This window comes from Macaca thibetana, chromosome 12 (assembly GCF_024542745.1).
Source record: "Macaca thibetana thibetana isolate TM-01 chromosome 12, ASM2454274v1, whole genome shotgun sequence".
NCBI lineage: Eukaryota > Metazoa > Chordata > Mammalia > Primates > Cercopithecidae > Macaca > Macaca thibetana.
In genome coordinates this window covers 98,546,103-98,565,029 of record NC_065589.1, presented here as the reverse complement: position 1 = coordinate 98,565,029, position 18,927 = coordinate 98,546,103, and the positions used below count along the sequence as shown (strand labels likewise).

The 18,927-nt window shown below is 37.0% G+C and overlaps 1 protein-coding gene across 4 annotated transcripts in view; it reads right to left on the bottom strand.

Moving 5' to 3' along the window:
- The window catches only part of ZEB2 (zinc finger E-box binding homeobox 2), a 131,822-nt gene that overhangs the window by 17,528 nt on the left and 95,367 nt on the right, over window positions 1-18,927 (bottom strand). The gene's annotated exons all lie outside the window — the stretch shown is intronic.

The following is an 18,927-nucleotide window of genomic DNA, read 5'->3' as shown; positions in this document are numbered from 1 at the left end:
AGCTTTTAACCCTTCACCCTCTGAATGTCACAGACAGCCAGGACTACACAATCTGAGACAGATGAAAAAGGAAAGATATTCCTAGACAGATAATAATGCAACTTTGTTAAAAAAAATCACCAGAATGTGGCATTTTATCTTTCCCTATAATTTTAATCTTTAGTTCAGTATTTTAAAGCTGCTGAAAATAAAATTAAGCTCACAACTGATAGAAATAAAATAAAAAGTAACAGAGGGAGTTAAGAAACTGGTGTGTGATTTTGATGTGACTTTAACTTTTGTAATTATGACTCTATTCCTGTGAAATGAATAACAGTTGTAACTCAATTTTAGCAACTTGTGTCATAAGATTTTGTATATTTGAAACCTCTAGATGTGTTTCTGAAATAAGTTGTGACTTAGATATCCTAAATAATATTTTTATGCATAACACAAAGTTGGGAGAGTAGCTGTTATGTTATTCTTTATTCTAAGTAGGTGAAAAAAGTGCTTTGCTGGTACAATTAATCGTGGAATCCTATTATCATAGTTTTTGAAAGCAGTTAACCTTGGTGCCACTAGATTGTTCACCTTGTCTTCTCTACCATAAACAATATTATAGTATTTGACATAATAATTTTCCTTGGCAACTGTGGCAGAGTGATGCGCAAGCAAGCCAGGCAATTTTTTTTTTTTTTTTTTAGCTTTCATCATTATGAACTTGGATTTTTGATAAGGAGAATAGAAAGTGGAACCATCCATTAATTCAACAAGTATTTATTGAATGCCTAGTGTGTGATAGACATCATGTCATGCTCTGGTGAGCAAAAAACAGATCTAGGCTCATCCTTTGGGAAGTCACGAGAGAGAATAATACAACTGATACTATCTCCAAAGTAAACACATCATTACAAACTCAGATAAGTATTATGAAAGAAAGTTATGTGGTGGTATAAAAAAAGTAACAGAGGAGCCTGATGGCAGCTAGAAGATCAGGAAGGTCTTAACTGAAGAAGCATGAAGTTACCTAACTGTAGAAGCTGGAGAAGAGCAGCATGTGCAATGTGGTGACTGAAACAAGCATGGGACATCTCAGGATGTAAAAAAAAAAAAGGACAGTGCTGGAGTGCAGAGGGTGAAAGGAGAACCACGCGATGTAAGGGTGGAGAGTAATGCGGGAGCCAGACCATGCAGCAGGTAAGAGCTTGTTAAGGATTTGGGTTTTTACTCTAAAAGAAGCGGGAAGCTATTGAAGAGTATTAAGCAAAGAGGATGTTTGGATGAAATTCTGATTATTCGCATTTTTAGATGACATCTTTGGCTATAGTATGATAGGGATTGGAGGAAGAGAAAAGTAGGTCCTGGGAATCCAGTTAGGAGGTTCCTGTCCTAGGCCAGGCAAAAGATACTGTTAAGGAATTGATGATGGAGATGAAGGAAGTGGCTGGATTTGAGAAATACCTAAGATAAAATTCCTCAGATTCATTTGGGAAAGAATCTGGTTTGTCAAGTTGGGAGATGCTAAGATCCCTCCCTCAGGTTTAGACTTTCCAAATTTGATGGATGGCAGGTGACATTCATCAAAGCAAAGAACACTAGAATTCTAAAAGGACTTGAAACTATAAACAAATACATGGGACCAAATAAAAGGAAGTGGGAGAATTACACTTTGTGGACCACTAAACTAAGCACCAGTAATCCTGAATGCTGTGATCTCAAACCTTTCTTTTTTTCCTCTGTAACTTCTAATAAGTTTAACAAGAACAACGGTCTATTCCAAGACTGTATTTCCCTCAAAAATAGATTTGGAATGTACAGTAATGGATTAAGATTTTATACCTTGAAATTTTGCTTAAATCTGTTATTAGCTGGACTTAATAAAGAATATGGGCTTTAGATAAGATCACTTTCCTCTTGCTGTACACACAATGTCATGGATGCTTTCCAGTGGATACTGATTGGTGGTGACTGTGATGATGTCATTTAACTTGCATCACTGAGGACCTATGGAGTATGTAGAAACTGTCAACTTGCATAAACTATTTGCTCATTGTTTTGGATCATCAAAATAACATCAGATCTATAAAAAAAATTACCTTTTACTTTTGATAGGAAGAAAAGATAAAAGGGGCAAAATGGTGAAGCCATGATGAATGTCTTTTGAGTAACTTCACTGCTTTTATCAGTGACTGACTTCTTTTTCAGTGCTATGACAGCAGAAAGTAATGTAATCGTTCCTTTCTGAATTCGTATCTACTTGAGGGTTGCCAATGGTTTATGTTAAGGGTTAAGACATGGTTTAAGTTTTCTGAGAATATTGTCCTACTTGATGACCTTAGTGTAACCTAGTAAACATAGATGGATGTACATTTAATATCCTAATTTTATCTTGATATTTCAGCAACTATTTGAATGATCTGGCTATCTTTGCATGAATTTTCATTTGCATATGAATGTTTCCATCAGAAATGTAATCATATGCAAATTCAATTGGATTTGCATTAATAGCCTTTTGGCTTAAAAGGGAGGAAAATTCTGATTTTTCTGGATAGGCAAACAAAACTGCATCTAGATACACTACCGTTGCTTGGAGAGGCAATTCAATTGCTAGATCAAATTTGGCCATGCTAGATTTCTATGTCAAGTGTGATGGGGACAAAAGACATCAAATCATGCGCTCTCTTTAAGGATCCATCTTTGATCATCTTTGTATTCTGGGCATTGAGTATATTGCCTAGAAATTAGTAGGCTCTCAAGGATCATTTATGGGATGAACGTGGAATAAATTATGTCCTTAACACTGATCTTGGTGTAGAGGTCTTTTAGTAAAAGGAAGCATAAAATGAGATACCTGCAGCTGAGCTAGGGACTTAGACCTAATATTCAGGCAACTGTAGAATAATTATTTGATAAACTGTGTAATAGTGGTCATAAATACTTGCAAGAGTTTGATAGGGCTCAGGTAAGTATTCAAAAAGGGTTTCATGAAGAAGATGGCACTCAATCATTTAAATCCATTTGCTCCATCTGGATATTTCTTCATGCTGTATAGATATGCTGTTGTTTATATATCTCATATACCTAGGGTCACTTAAGTGGGCTAGAGTTGAACCTCTCAGAAACTAGGTATCATCAGCATGGATCTAATGTAGTTTTCCCTGAGGTGCAATAGGTGCTAGTAATATACAGTTTTTCTGCCCAGTACTTCAACATTCACCTTGTCCTAGGAATGGTTCTCTATTTCCCGATTGCCAAGCCTTATGGTACCCAAGGAGCTGCTGTGTTACCACGTGATCCTGCTCCCCTAGCCATAATTGATCTCTGTTGCTCAGGTGAGCCAATCTTAGTCCTCTCTTCTCCAGGCCAACTTGTTGATTGGTCCAGGGTAGCCAATAGATCCAATTAAATTCAATAAATCCCTTCCTTATGATTTTAGGACTTTGTTCCAGAAAAAGCATCAAGGCAGTTTTTAATTTTTTTTCTGCCAAGTGACTGTAGCTATAAAATGTAGAATGAGGAATTGTTATTTTCCATCTAGAAAAAGAAGATTTATGAAGAGAGAGAATAAAGCAGACATACAGAGAAAAAGCAGACAAGATTGCATGTTTTGACAGTTAATTTCTAGCTCTTCTCGTTCCTGAGGCCGAGGTGCACCTTGCAGCGGTTCTGTTGACCACCTTCCTTAAATTCTGTGAGCCAAGAAACTTCCTTTTCTTCTTGAAGGTATGTTGTGTTTCAGTCTCTTAAAACTACAGTCACCCTAACAGTTATAATACTAGGACAAATGATGGGATTCAATTTTGGTTACTCTCAGAATTGTTGGGAAGAATGAAGTTTTGATTGTATCTGAAAGTTTGTATGTTTGTTTTTACAAAGATTATGCAGTAATGTGTACTGGATACAGGAATGAGGTAGAAAAGTAGCAGAAAGGTTGTAGAATTCTTCACTGAATTTTTCTAGTGTAAAATCAACCTCATTTTCCTTCTTTCTGTAATCCTCTTCACTCCCTGGTCTCCTTGGAAGAACTGCCAAAACACACTGACAAAGGATATTTGCATGGTATTTATGATCAAACAATAACAAAAATTCACAAGAAGCCTCAAGTAATTTCTTCCCATACCTTCTCCAGAGATTTTGCATAGTCCTAAAATTTACCCTAATGTCTTGCAAATATCTCTCAACCTTCCCTAAGGTTAGATAACCTTTTCTTTATCAAAAAAAAAAAAAAAAAGAATATCTAGCTTGGACAACAAATCTTGTCTGTATAGAAAGTAAAAGAACTAGCCAGGCATGGTGGTGCGTGCCTGTGGTCCCTGCTACTGGGGAGGCAGAGGTAGCAGAAGTGCTTGAGCTTGGGAGGTTGAGGCTGCAGAGAGCTGTGATCATACCACTGCACTCCAGCTTGAGTGACAGAGTGAGACTCCCATCTCAAAAACAGAAAAAAAAGAATGTTAATTAAAAATGTTTCCTCATGACCATGTGTATTTTAATATTGTTTGATTGTTAGGGTGAATTTTCAGGTCCCTTCTTGTCAGGAAAGCCTCAGTTCTCTTGGCAATATGTTGGTCACTCTTACTAACATTGCTTATTAATGACACATTTATAAATATCTTTATGTCTGTGTTAGATATTGATTTTTTAGACAGATAACAATAAATATCAATATAGACTGGCTTTAAAAATTATTGCTTAAAAATCAAGCAATGTTAACAGAACTCTAAATAAAAGAGAAATATTGGTCCCCAAATTAGTCAGCTCCCATAATCAAGTTGCTTTAGAATACTTTCTCAAAGATACTTAAAAGTGGGCTTTGCTTAGTGTTTACAGGTAGTGAAATATAGACTGGGTACTTATTCTTTATCATTTTCTGTTTCCCTTTGGTATTTATTTTCTTTATTTGTAACAAGCCTGTGTTCACATTGGAAGACAGGTGCTCTATTATCACTGGTTTAGTGTCCTGCATGCTTTTGATTTTCATAAAAAATTGAAAAAAATTGAATATTATGTTAAGCCATTTAAGTAAACATCAAAATGAATAAATAATTCTTTTTCAAAAGAAAATATCTTGGAAGGTACAGAGGACCTGCAGCAAGTATATGTAAAAAACTAAGTAGAATCATCCATCCATCACCTTTTTTTAATAACTGTTTGTTGAGTGCCTACTAGTGCCAGTGTTCTTGGAAATTAGGACTTGAGTAGTTAATTTTTTTTCCTACTTCTGTGATTCACCCATTTGGAGATATATACACATAATGGTTGTGACTCTGCAATATACAGACATGTAAATATATATATGTATAATAGGGCATCTCATATATATACACACACACATGCTTCCCCAGTGTAATGTACTGTATGTAACGTAAATTATGTATTTATCATATAATCTGGCTTTTGCTCACTTCACTATGAAAGGCAAAGGGACCTGAAGAAGCAATTACAAATCTAGGTAACTGTATTTATCATCTTTTTGAAAAACAGTCTTTTTGTTGACATCTCAGATGAGAAGAAAACACAGAAAATTATTTTGAACGTAGTCATTTGTATTGAGTTTGTTAGTTTAAGGAAGCACGTATTCGACATTTGTTGAGGTCTATAGATTCTCATGGCTGCTTTGTTTAAAGTTCACTAATTAATAAATGTAAGCTCTTCATCATTAAAACTGCATGTATGCATTTTTGCAGAAGGCTTCCAAAAGACATGTTGGCACTAGATACCTAAAAACAACTGTGAGGGAAGAGGATGATCTTTTTCTCATTATACAGCTACATGGGCGGCCTCACAGAGCCTCCAACTGGTACAGAGGCATGGATAAAGCCAGGTCGTCAAGAGCAACAGAAAAGTTTTCTGCTTTTCCTGGGAATTAGTACAGCATCTTGGCTGCTCCCTCCACCCCTGCTCTGAACATGGCTTTCTCCAGGGAACACATGTTCTGATGCCAATGAGAGTTTCTCATGTAAGAGAGCTTCACGAGAGCGAGGTGAAGAGTGGACAAGGAATGGGAATCTGTAGTAGTCTGTAGTATCAAATATCTCCCTAAACAGCAGGAGATCTTACATTAGGGAATTTTGAATATCAAGATGTAGAAACTGCTAACACTCAGACAATTTTGATTGCTGTGTATTGGCACAGAATGATAGAGTCCATTACTTTTAAAAAAATTCCCAAGATAGACAATATGCACTTGTCTTTCACATTACTGTCTAACCGAAACATTTGGAATTGGTATATTACCAAAAAGACAGACTAATTTATTACATTTTACAGGAGTTGATGAAGTAAGGTGATTTTGCCCAGCAATTCAATGCTCTTTTCTTATGTTTTATGTAAAGACACGTGAAACCTAAGAAAGCTCGGGACAGTCAGTGATTTTCAAAAGTCAGTGGCATCCGTATTATCTGGGAGCTTGCTTGAAATGCAAATTATTGGGGCCCATCCAAACCTATGGAACCAGCAATCTGTGTTTTAACAAGTCTTTCAGGAAATTCTGACCCTTGTCCAATTTAAGAACTCTACAAATTCAGTCCTCTGCCTCGCATGGCTAAATGAGACATTCATAACATGATTTTGGAGAGAAGCACAATCAGTCCCATATTATTATTATTAGGTAGCTTTCCTGACTATCTATGCCTGAGTTCACATAGACTTCCTTCTTCACTTACTGAATGTCATCTGTGTGTCTCAATCATTGAATTGATCACATCCCATTGTAATCTTTCTCTTACGTGTCTGTGAGCTGATAAAGGAATGAACCGTATGTTATTCAGCTTTGTGTCACCAGCACCTAGCATAGTGCCTGGGTCACAGTTATTATGCAATAACTGAATGATTAGGGAAGGCTCAGGGTCCTTGGACTCCTCATTTTGGCTCAGTTAGTTCATGTTTTTGAATTTCAATTTCCTCAACTGTAAAATGAGCCAGGGTGTGCTTGCCGGGTTATCCTCAAAGTTCCAGAATTCCATAATTTCAATTAATTAATTACCTTAATCAATTTGCTTTTTCTTTACTGGCTAGGCCTAGAGAATTTTATCTGTCTTCTTTTCAATTAAAAACTAAAAACAACACAGCTTTCTGATGGGGAAATCAAACATACAGATTAAGAGAAAATATTTTGGAGGTGCCTGGAAACCCCAGACACATCACAAGCAAAACAGTGCTTATTAAATATTTGTTGAATGAATGAAGTAGGCACTCAAGAAGCTTGAAATATCAGTTATTTCTTGTGGGAACACTTGCTGTGAAGTGAAGATAGCTGCTCCTAATCGCAAACAAAGCTAATAAAACCACAGCACTCATTAGCCAGGAAGTGAACAGGCTCTTCTCCGCGTTCACTGATTATAGTCAGAAAATCATCCCCCGTCTCACCTGCCAAGCACTACTTCTATTTTTCTCTCCTCTGAACCTATCTTTTTCCACCTTATTTTTAAAAACTCAATGTATGAAGTTAACTAAGAAATTAAAAAATAATGACTTCCATGACAGATGTCTGACTGGTGGACAAAACTCTTCCAACCTATAAAAATGTGACAGATAAAACCAAGAAGAGTATGACATGCTTTATAATAGTATGATTCCCTCTTTGTTAAGTATTTAGGTACTAATTGAATTATCTGATAAACTGATTTTGTACAATTGATTAACACTATATATCCACTCAACTCTTGCAGAGAAATACGTTATAATCAAACTTGTATCGCTTCTGTTACTCATATAAGAAAGTTAACTAATTTAAAAGTTTTAATTTAAGCTCCATGTAAGAGGAATAGGAGAAATTGTGAGTTATTAAACCAAGAGGATAATGAAGGTAAAAAAAATGTTCTTATTCTTTCCCCCACTTTCCCCTATGCTAACGATGCGATGCGCAGAATTGATGGTTAAAGAGGCTTAACTGCTGGCTACGCTGCCAACCTTATACTAATATTACCAGTTTAGGGGAGTTACACCTGGCACCACTGTATTTCTTGGTCAGGCAAGGTTTTCAGTCTAGATCTGGATCTTTACTTGGGGTTCAGTTGCTCTGGAGATACCCAAAGAAGGATCCTGTAAACTTAGACTTAACTGGCATTTCTATTCAATACTTGAAGCAGTGCCTCTCTGATCCCACCACTTCCCATCCAGGCTTATACTCTCCTACTCTTCTCACGTATTTTGTGAGATATGAACAGGACTGGCTACATGGTTGGTGGGGCCCAGTGTAAAATGAAAATGTAGGGCCCTTCATTCAAAAATTGTTAAGAACTTCAAGACAGCAACTGCAGAGCCAACCAAGCAGCTCTTACCAGTGCTGGGCCCTGTGCGACTGTGCAGGTCCCAGACCCAGGAAGCTGGCCCTGTGTATGTTATCGTGAGGCAGCGCCCCCGAGAGCCTCCCATCCCATGACAGCTAGTGTGGTCCAGTATTTTTTTTTTTTTCTTCATGCTTCCCGTAAAATTTCATTAGAAGAAAGGGCAGGGTGGGGTGGAGTCCAAAATTTCTAGCCTAATTTCCTCATTTAACAGATGTTACAACTAAGGTACAGTGAGGTTAGTGATTCATACAAAGTTGCACAAGTACTTTCTGGAAGAGCTGTATGTAGGATTTATGTATCCTGACTCTTCACCCACTGCTCTTTCTACTGCACCATAATGACTCAACATGAGAGAGAGAGAGAGAAGAAAAGAGAGAACCTCATCTTTTTAGTTTTTCATCATGCCTGACTTGATACCATTTGAACAGGCCCTACATACTGAAACGATCACAATGACATTATAAGCAATTCTAAATAGCCACATTATTACACCATACAATTAATATGGCGGAAAGTCAGTTAAAATGCCCACTTCAGTGTGTGTCTGTGTGTGTGTTTGTATGCATGTGTATAAAATTTTTACTTTTTTTCTCTTTCTTTTTTTTTAATGTCTCCACTCCTCTGAATCCTAAACACTTGTTTTATTCTTACATCTTTTTTTTTTTTTTTTTTTTTTTTTTACTGGGTAATCCAGAGCTCGGTCTAGTGGAGCAAAAAGAACACATAAAAGTTCTTCAGGGGCCGGGCGCGGTGGCTCACGCCTGTAATCCCAGCACTTTGGGAGGCTGAGGCGGGTGGATCAGGAGATCAGGAGATCGAGACCATCCTGGCTAACACGGTGAAACCCCGTCTCCACTAAAAATACAAAAAAATTAGCCAGGCGTGGTGGCGGGCACCTGTAGTCCCAGCTACTCAGGAGGCTGAGGCAGGAGAATGGGGTGAACCCGGGAGGCCGAGCTTGCAGTGAGCCAAGATCGTGCCACTGCACTCCAGCCTGGGCGACAGAGCAAGACTCCATCTCAAAAAAAAAAAAAAAAAAAAAAAAACTTCTTCAAATTCTCTGTTCAAGATGCTTATTTAAAATTTCCATTTAATATTTAAGGATTGTATTTCCTAATTTGACTGTTTCTAATTTGTAATCAAGTTTCTAAAGGCACTCAATAAAGAATAACTTTCCATAGCACCTTGCAAAGGTGAATTTTTATTAGGTATTATTTTAACATCTGTTAAAATAGGCAAGTATTAGTTATTAGTTAGCAGATATTAGATATTTTGTAGTTATGATAAACAAGAAATGCCTCAAGCTTAACTTTGGACTAGAAACCAAAAAAGAACTTTATTCCCGGTTTATTTTGCTTTCCCATTTCACATATTACTTGTTATTCTCCCCCCATGCTTAATGATATCCTCCTACATGTGTTCCACTTCTTCAGACTAAATGAAACTGTCATCCCCTGATAATAACCCATCCCTTACAGACCTTTCCCAAAGGGCCATTCCTGCTTTCATTTGTTGTGACTCACAGAACAAAGAAGAAGGGTCAACAAACTCCTTAATTCACGCTACTGCTTCCAATCAATGTTCCTGTTTCGTCAGCTCACTCATCATTTATTTGTTTGTTTATTTATTCATTAATTCAACAAATACCCTGGTTATGAACCATTAACACTGTATAAACGCTGTATAAATCCTCTGAGAGGGATTATGGATAAGAGCAAACCTAACCTCTAACCCTCAAATAGCTTCCACTCTGTAGCTGTAATGTTTTGAAGTCGGAAGTCACACATTTTCACTATCATGTTTTAGGACATTGCCTGTATAGTGCAAACAAAATGACGCCTGTCCCATGATTACATTTCCCCCAGGATGCCATTGCATTCTGAGAAACTTCATCACTTAATAGGTAGCCCATGCACGACCTGGCTTCATAGTGCTTAGGCTTTCTCTAGTCCAGCTACATGGATGGCCACACTTGCTCCTGGGACAAGAACCAGAACCAGAACCAGAACCGTGAAATTTCACTCTCTGATTTCTACTTTGTCCCCTTCCCTATCATTCAGTTCCTCATTCCCATGAAACATGTACTTCAATGTGACAATCAGGCCCTGAAAAGTTCCCTAGTCCATTTTACCCCTTCTGATTTTATTTACCTCAGTTCACCTTGGAACTTGAAACCCTCACTTCCATCTCTGTCCCTTTCACTTGTGTCATTCTTACCCTGCTGAACTAAGATCCAGTACAATTTCTGAAGCATCAAACATATCTTTAAAAAAATCTTAAATAATAGTATAGTCTTGTTGCAGACTATGTTTTCAAAATGGGATATTCCTTCCTAATAATTGAATCTCCATGCATTGTTCACAACAATTACTCTACATGTCCACTTCTCAAGATTCCAACCCTATTCCTATTCCCTTACTGCTAACTGATGGGCTCTTTTTCCTACTGACTTCAAAGAGTGCAACCCATACAGTGTGTATTCCTTGGATCACTTTAAGTTGACTACATTCTCTCCTATCATCATTCTGTCTTCTTCTTCTGATCTTACTGCTAAAAAATAAACATTATTGTGGCTATCATCTAAAGTTATTTTAACTCGTTTGATAACCCACTCCATCTTTCACCCAATCTCCTTTTACATTTCAGCCTTTCTCTCTTGTGCAAGGAGGCATGCCCAGCAAGTCTTTGTCCTGAAGAAACTCTTCCCTGAAATTTGCAATTTCTTTAAGGCACCTCTCTTGTCCTGTCTCCAATATTTGACCCTACACTGTTAGAAACCCTCTACAATACTGAACACTTTGCATTTGAACTGATATAGCTTTGCTGTATTTCACATAAAACATCTTAATCCAGATGATATTATAATCAATAATAATGGCTAGAAATGATAGAGCATTTATTATGTGCTAACGTTGTACTAAATATTTTACACACATTTCCTATTCATCTACCACTGTTTTATTCACCCAGTTGAATGCAGGTCCTTATTGAGAGTGACTATTCTTTTCTCATTGTATCTTTCATGATGACTAATAAAATTCCTTGCACTTAGTAGGGTCTCAATAAGTGACCACTGAGTTGAATAACTAATGAGGCTATAATTACTTATTTGTAAATTTTCTCTTCTTGTCATTATGATGTTTGTTTATCGACACCATAAAATTTTATGTTCTTTAGTGGCAGGAACTCACCCTTCTATTTCCTTAAAGTTTCTCAAGCCTCAGTTCAAATTCTACAAACCACAAACACTCTGAATGTATGTATTTTAGTGGTTGTTAACAATGGGCAAATGTTTTGTTTTTTGTTTATTGGTTGTTATACAGGGTAAGAAGAAAAAAAAATACGATTTTTTCTCCACTTCCATGAGAACAGCTTTTTAGATTCCCCACATGAGTGAGGTCAAGTGGTATTTGTGTTTCTGTGCCTGGCTTATTTCACTTAGCATAATGTCCTCCAGGTTTATCCATGTTGCTGCAAATGACATGATTTCATTCTGTTTATGGCTGAATAGTATTCCATTGGGTATATATACCACTCGTTATCCATTCATCTGTTGATGGACATTTAGGCTGATTCCAGAGGATGAGGAGGGTAGGGGGAAGGGTGAACAGTGAGAGCTTTGTCAATGGGTACAAAACTACAGTTAGATAGGAGAAATAGTTATGTTGGTCTATTATATGACTGGAGCTCACAAAAATGTAGTGCATATTTCAAAATAGCTAGAAGAGGGGTTCTCGAATGTCCTTATCACAAAGAAATGATAAATGTTTAAGGAGATGGATATGCTAATCACCTTGATTTGATCATTAAACAATGTATATGTGTATCAAAACATCATGTTGCACCCCACAAATATTAATATGTAGAATTGTTATGTGTCAAAAATAAATTTTTAAAAAGAATACGATCCCTGATGTAAGTCAGTTGTCAAAGAAAGGAAAAGTCTGACAACTTTCATCATTATTATACAGAATCATTATAAATACTACTAAATCCTCTTCTTACACAGTTAAAGAAGGGATGCTAAATAAAAATGAAATCAGATATAAAGCGAAACTGGTTCTTAACCTTCATATTTTAACCTCAAATGCCAGACTACTGAAAATAATGTGTCCTACAACTTGTCTGTGTAGTTTTCCAGAATGTCAAAAGAACTTAAATGTCAAAGGCTCTCAAAATTGGTTAGCCCTTTCATTACAAATTTGTTAAATATTGTATTTTTGTTTCCTAGAGAAGAAGTTAAGGAGGAACCAGTGTGAATGGAGAATACAGTTTACAATGTATTCATATCTTAATGAATAAAAATAGTTTGAAGTTGGCCAGGAGTTGTGGCTCACGCCTATAATCCCAGCACTTTGGGAGGCTGAGGCGGGCGGATCACCTGAGGTCAGGAGTTCAAGATCAGCCTGGCCAAAATGACGAAACTCCGTCTCTACTGAAAGTATAAAAATTAGCTGGGAGTGGTGGCGTGTGCCTGTAATCCCAGGTACTCAGGAGGCTGAGGCAGGAAAATTGCTTGAACCCAGGAGACAGAGGTTGCAGTGAGCCGAGATCGCGCCATTGCACTCCAGCCTGGGCAACAAGAGCGAGACTCCATCTCAAAACAAAACAAAAAAAACCTGACAAAACAGGGTGAGCATCTAGTCTATGTTAGTTGTTGTACTGGGTGCTTTAAAAATGGCATGCCGTGAGAATGATACAATGGACTTTGGGGAAATGGTGGGAGGGTGATGAGGGATTAAAAAAAACTACATGTCAGCACGGTGTACACTGCTTGGGTGATGGGTGCACCGAAATCTCAGAAATCACTACTTAAAGAGCTTATTCATGTAACCAAACATCACCTGTTCCCCAAAACCTATTGAAATAAAAAAAGAAACAGAAAGAAAATAAAAATACAGTTAAAACAAATAAATGTGACATACTATTTAATCCCCACAGCGAGGCCTTGTACATAAGGAATCATGATTTCCACTTTACCGATGTAGAAATGAAGGCTTATCAATTATATACTCAAGTTAATGTAACTAGTAGTTGGTAGAGATAAAATTCAAGTGTAGGTTATTGGTGTCTAGAATCTGGAGTCTTCCAAAACAATTGCCTCTCATATGTAAAATAATTTTTGTATTATTCTTAGGATACCGGAGATGAGTTTAATGACTATATCAGAATGCATACAGGTAGTTCTTAAACAAGAATTTTATTGTGTTGTGTAAGATTAAGAACTGACACCTAAATTGGCCTTGCCCAGTTTCTGGATGTAAGGTACTTTTTCCCTCCTCTTAGCAAAGGAAGCACAGATGCAGGTGGTTATTAATAGCCCTTTATAACTAGAGGTACTAGGTTGTCTGAGTAAATGTAACTTTCACACATTAAAAGAGGAAAACATCAGGGCCCTGTTTGGATCCTGATACGCATGTGGAACTGCAATAATGTTAATGATCACCACGCACTTAAGACAGCTCCTTGTTACTACGAGCACTTAGGCAAACTCAGGTTTATAATGCGTCCAGGTTTTTCCATTTCTCTACTCTTCTTAGAAAATAGTTTTTTCACACACTCTTAAAAATTTTACCTAATAATTTCATTTTGAATTTAAATCCTATTAATATCTGAAAGTTGTAGGGTTCTTTGTTAAAAGGTATTCTTTATCTTACATGTGAAAGCATTACAATTTTCTTTCTTTTTTAAAAAAAACATTAAAACCGGCGAACTTATGCAATGCGGAAAGTTATTAATATAAATCCAGGTTTGCGCTGTTTTATGTGTTACAGATCAATTTTGCCATTCAGTTAATCTAACTTTGTTGTAAAAAATATATATATAGTGATACTCTAGGCTATTCTTCTTTGCCTTTAACAAGGCAAAATCCTTCGGGGACTTAGATCCTGGTTTCACTCTCTAAAGATACTGACTTAGTCGCCTCCACAGAGAATGTTTTCCCTACTGTGGCTTCCTTTATCAGAATCCATTTCTTCTCCACCAAATATTCATTCATTGACTCATTCATTCATTTCACCAGTCGTAGTATCTACCATGTATGCTCCCTGTTATAACTGGGCTTGTTGAGGCAAAATGGAATAGCCCTTTCCTTAGGGCAAACATTTTTTTAGTCACTTACTAATATCAACATATACATTCTTCTTATTACTATTTTTGAGATAGGGTCTTGCTCTGTCACCCAGGCTGGAGTGCAGTGGATTATGGCTCACTGCAGCCTCCAACTCCTAGACTGAAGCCATCCTCCCACCTCAACCTCCTGAGTAGCTGAGATTATGGGCCAGACCACCACACCTGGCTTCATTATTTATTTGATTACCTCAGTAATTATTTATTTAATTACTGGCTGCAGAACAAGGTCAGCCAATGAGGTAGATACCAGGATGATCCACCCTCATTTTCAAGCTGAAGAAACCTCTTGTCTTCATGAAATTGACTCCATGAAATAAGGGCAAACAATATAAAGAGGAACAATTAAACATGCTGAAGTTAGCGGTGTACACCTTAGGGTTGTGGGATTTCAGAAAAGGAACAGATTGCTGTCATTTGGGGTGTTCAAGGCTGACCACATCAAGTCCAACGTGACCTGAACTTGAAGAACAGAAGGATGGGGAGAATTTAAATGACTGGAAGACAGGAGCTGGGGGATTAGGATCTGAAGGGATAGCATGGGCAGAGATTCAGAGGTTGGTATAAATGTGGTTCTTTTTTGTTATCACCCAGGGATTTGGTCTGACAAGAATGGAGCGCCATTGGTATACAATGGATGGCACTTATTATCGGACTGAAGAATGTCCTGTAGGTGCTCAGGGGCAATTCAGGATTCTAAGAAGGGAATTTGGACATTGAGGAAACTGTTAAAGAAAAGATGTGGGCTGACTAAATAGAGGAGGACATGAGGGCCAGAGAACAGTCAAATGTAACTAAGGCTTTCAAGTTTGGATGAGTGGAATAAAGGAGAGATGAAAATGTCTGGTTGGTTACTTTAGGCCAGGGGTCAAAAATATGTCAACCTAAAAATACAAAAGGGAAGTCCAAGTGCTGTTTGTCTCCCATTCACTCTCTCATTTCTTCAAAGACACTTTGTGACGGAGACCATTCCAGGATTCATGGCGATAAAGCAGCCCAAACCCCACAGGTTCATTGGAGGAAGACATTCTAGTGTGGGATGGCTAGAGAAGACGTTCAGCCAATAGCAGGATCTTGATGAGTAGGACTTGGGAGCAGAGGAAGATGGTCTTTTAGATGTAATTTCAACAAGAAAAGATGTATTATTTCTAAAACCATATGTATTTAGCATCCAAAGAGATGCCAGGGAGAAGAAGTGGTAAGCTTGTAGCTAGGAAGACTGATATGTACTTATTCTCTAAAAGGGCAGAGTTGTAAGCTGAAGATCACTAGTACATTTCTAATTAACTAAGTCCAGTGTATTTATTCAGCTTTCTTTCAAGGGTAGTTATTTGAAGCTTTTAACTGAGTTCTCACCTTCACGAAATTCTCTTTCTTTGCTTCTGAATGTTTAATTTTTTTCTCTTGTGTCATAATCTTTTTTTTTTTTCCAAAAGAAAATCTTCGTTGATTTTCCTCCCCAGCCACCAGGAGCCCTGGCCTCAGCTTTCAACAAATACACTCAGTCGTAAATCTCATAGTTCTATATGATCTTGAACATGATCTGAGTATTATCTGCATAACTCTCAAATCTCTATCTCCAGCCCTGACTTCTTGGATTTCAATTCCTCATTTCCAAAGGACATTCCCATATTCCCATATCTATATATCTTTTATATGAAAATACTTATGTCTAAAGGCTGGTTCAAGATCTTCTCAAAATTAGATCCTTCTTCTGTAAATCTAGAAATAGCAAGTACTGCTATATTCGAAACATGCAGATCTGGAATTCTGAAGCCATTTTGCCTCCATCATTCAGATAATCAATTGCTTATTAAGAAGTCAGGTTGCTAATTTCATCACTGTCTCCACCTCAGGACACGATTTTTATCACTTCACACCTGGATAACTACAATGACTTCCAGTTGTTCTCTCAGAGTCTAGTTTTCACCCACAGAAATCATGGTAGCATAACATGACCCAGACTTTTCTGTCTGGTGCTTTATATTCTCCACCATCTGGCTTTAACTTAAATGTCCAGCTTTATTTCCCAGAAATTGCCTCCTAGGACTCTCTGATTCAGCCAAAACCCTTTACTCACTATCCTCTGAATAGATGTCACACTTTCCCTTCTTGGCTCACAGACTCCTCTTCAACTAGAAAGCCCTTCCTCACTCCTCCATAACTATTGAAAATGTATTCAGTTCGAATTCTACCTCCTTCACAAAACCTGATGTGAATGCCCATTCCATAGACTCTCTCTCATTTCTGTAATTCAAATAATTATGGGCCAGGCGCAGTGGCACATGCCTGTAATCTCAGCATTTTGGGAGGCTAAGGTGGGAGGATCACATGAGGTCATGAGTTCGAGACCAGCCTGGCCAACACGGTGAAACCCCGTCTCTACTATAAATACAAAAATTAGCCGGGCATGGTGGTGTGTGCCTGAAATCCCAGCTACTAGGGAGGCTGAGGCAGGAGAACCGCTTTAACCTGGGAGAGGTTGTAGTGAGCCAAGATTGCACCACTGCACTCAGGCCTGGGTGACAAAATTTGAGACTCTGTCTCAAACAAAACAAAACAAATCAAAACAAAACAACAAAAAACTAAATAATTATGGCTCCTACCATTTGTTGCAGGTTTATCACATATTTTCACTTATTCATCATAATTATTTTATCAGGTGTATTAGTCTCATCTTCCAAATTAAATGATAACCATGTTTTAGTCTTTCTGACCCATCTTCTACCTCATATGCACACAACAGTGACTGTATAGAATACACTCAATGAATACTTATTGATTTATTTATTGACTGAATACATATGAACTACAAGGTACAGCAGGTATTATGAGAAAAAAGGGGGTTTTAAAGCCTGGTGAAAAGACATTCAAGATTGACTTCTAAACCTTCTGAATAGAAGCAATTTTTATTAACTTCACTTTAAACTCTAGGTGTATACAACAACTAGTAAATTGTTACTTTGTGGGTAAACTTTCTTTTGTGACACTTTAAGTGCTTATAAGGCTAATAAAAATCAGTTTTTATTTATGCTGGAGGCCAAAATTTAACATTTATCTTTAAAAGGAACTCAAAGCCATTTTTGATCCCATGAGTTGGGACATTATAGAAAGTATCTAATTCATGATATCGCTTTATTACTATGTTTTAATATGAAGTTATTTTATCTTGTTTCTATTTTTTACATGGTGATAATACCCATGCAACATAAAATATTAAAACTAGAAGTAGTCTTATCAAGAAACTAGTTTAATCTACTCGTTTTTTTTGCAGTTGTGGGAACTGAGTTCCAAAGAGGAAAACTGGCTTGCCCAAGGTTACAATCTTGTCATTGTCAGGGCTGGGTGTAAAAATTGGGTTTATTGGGGCTTGATTCTACACTTTTTCTAGAATCATATATTGTACAGTTTTATTTTTATGCCTTAATTTGACATTATTCGAATGAATAGAATGACAATAGGTTTTTATTATTTCTCTTATTTTATACCCAGGAAAGTGAATTCATGCTTTCAAGTCATTAATAAGCACATTTTAAACAGAAACACAACATGAGCAGTTTATTATGGTATGTATCAACATAAGGGTGATATAAAGATCATCTTCGTTTTTTACATTTCATAAAACATCAAGCTTTTTTTCATGGATGAGCTGAGTAGAAGTAGTTATGTGTTTTTTTGTTTTGTTTTATTTTGGAAGATAATTTTATAGTGGACACTATGCTAATATTTGTGATGGTAGTGTAGAGGACTGTTGGAAACACCGCCGTCCCCACCCCCCCCCCACAAAAAAAATAGTCTCATCTAGGAAAAGAGAGATAAACATGTAAATTTGTGTTGGTGATGTAAGAATGTGAGAGAAGATGCCATTCAGTGTTTGGGAAAAAACATGGAATATCACAGTTGTCCTGAAACTCCATTCTATTACAGTAGCAGAGTAAAACAAAACGCCGCTCACTATCTTTCCACTGTAACTTTTTAGCTTCATTAAAAATAAGTAAACTTGTCAATTCTTCTCTAAAACTGCCTGGAAAAAATTATTCAGAAGGGTTCAAGGATGCAGAGAATTACAAGTGAAGAAAGGATTTAAAGGAACTCAGATGATTAATTATTGAGAGAAATGTTCATGGAAATTTGTCTTTCTGAAAAAAACATTTTACAGTCTAAATTACACCATATTGTTTGAATTCTCAATGACTGATATCAAGCTGTGGCTAGCAGAGGCATATCATATCCTAATTTTAAAATAATTTTTTGCAGTCTTTTAAAATAAAAGTTACTACTCGAGATTCACCCAACTCATGCACTGAAAGGATCCATTCATAGAGTTCAGTATTCTTGAACATCACAGGTAAATTAGGGGTGTGAGAATGAAAGATACACTTGCTTAGTGAAATACCAAAATGTAGAAAATTTTGATTTGAAACAAAATCAGAGACCTGTAAAGTCTGACTTACTTGTTAAGTCATGGAGATACAAATGGATGGGTCAGTGTTTCTTTCCCTGCCTCACTAAACCCACATGACACAGGACA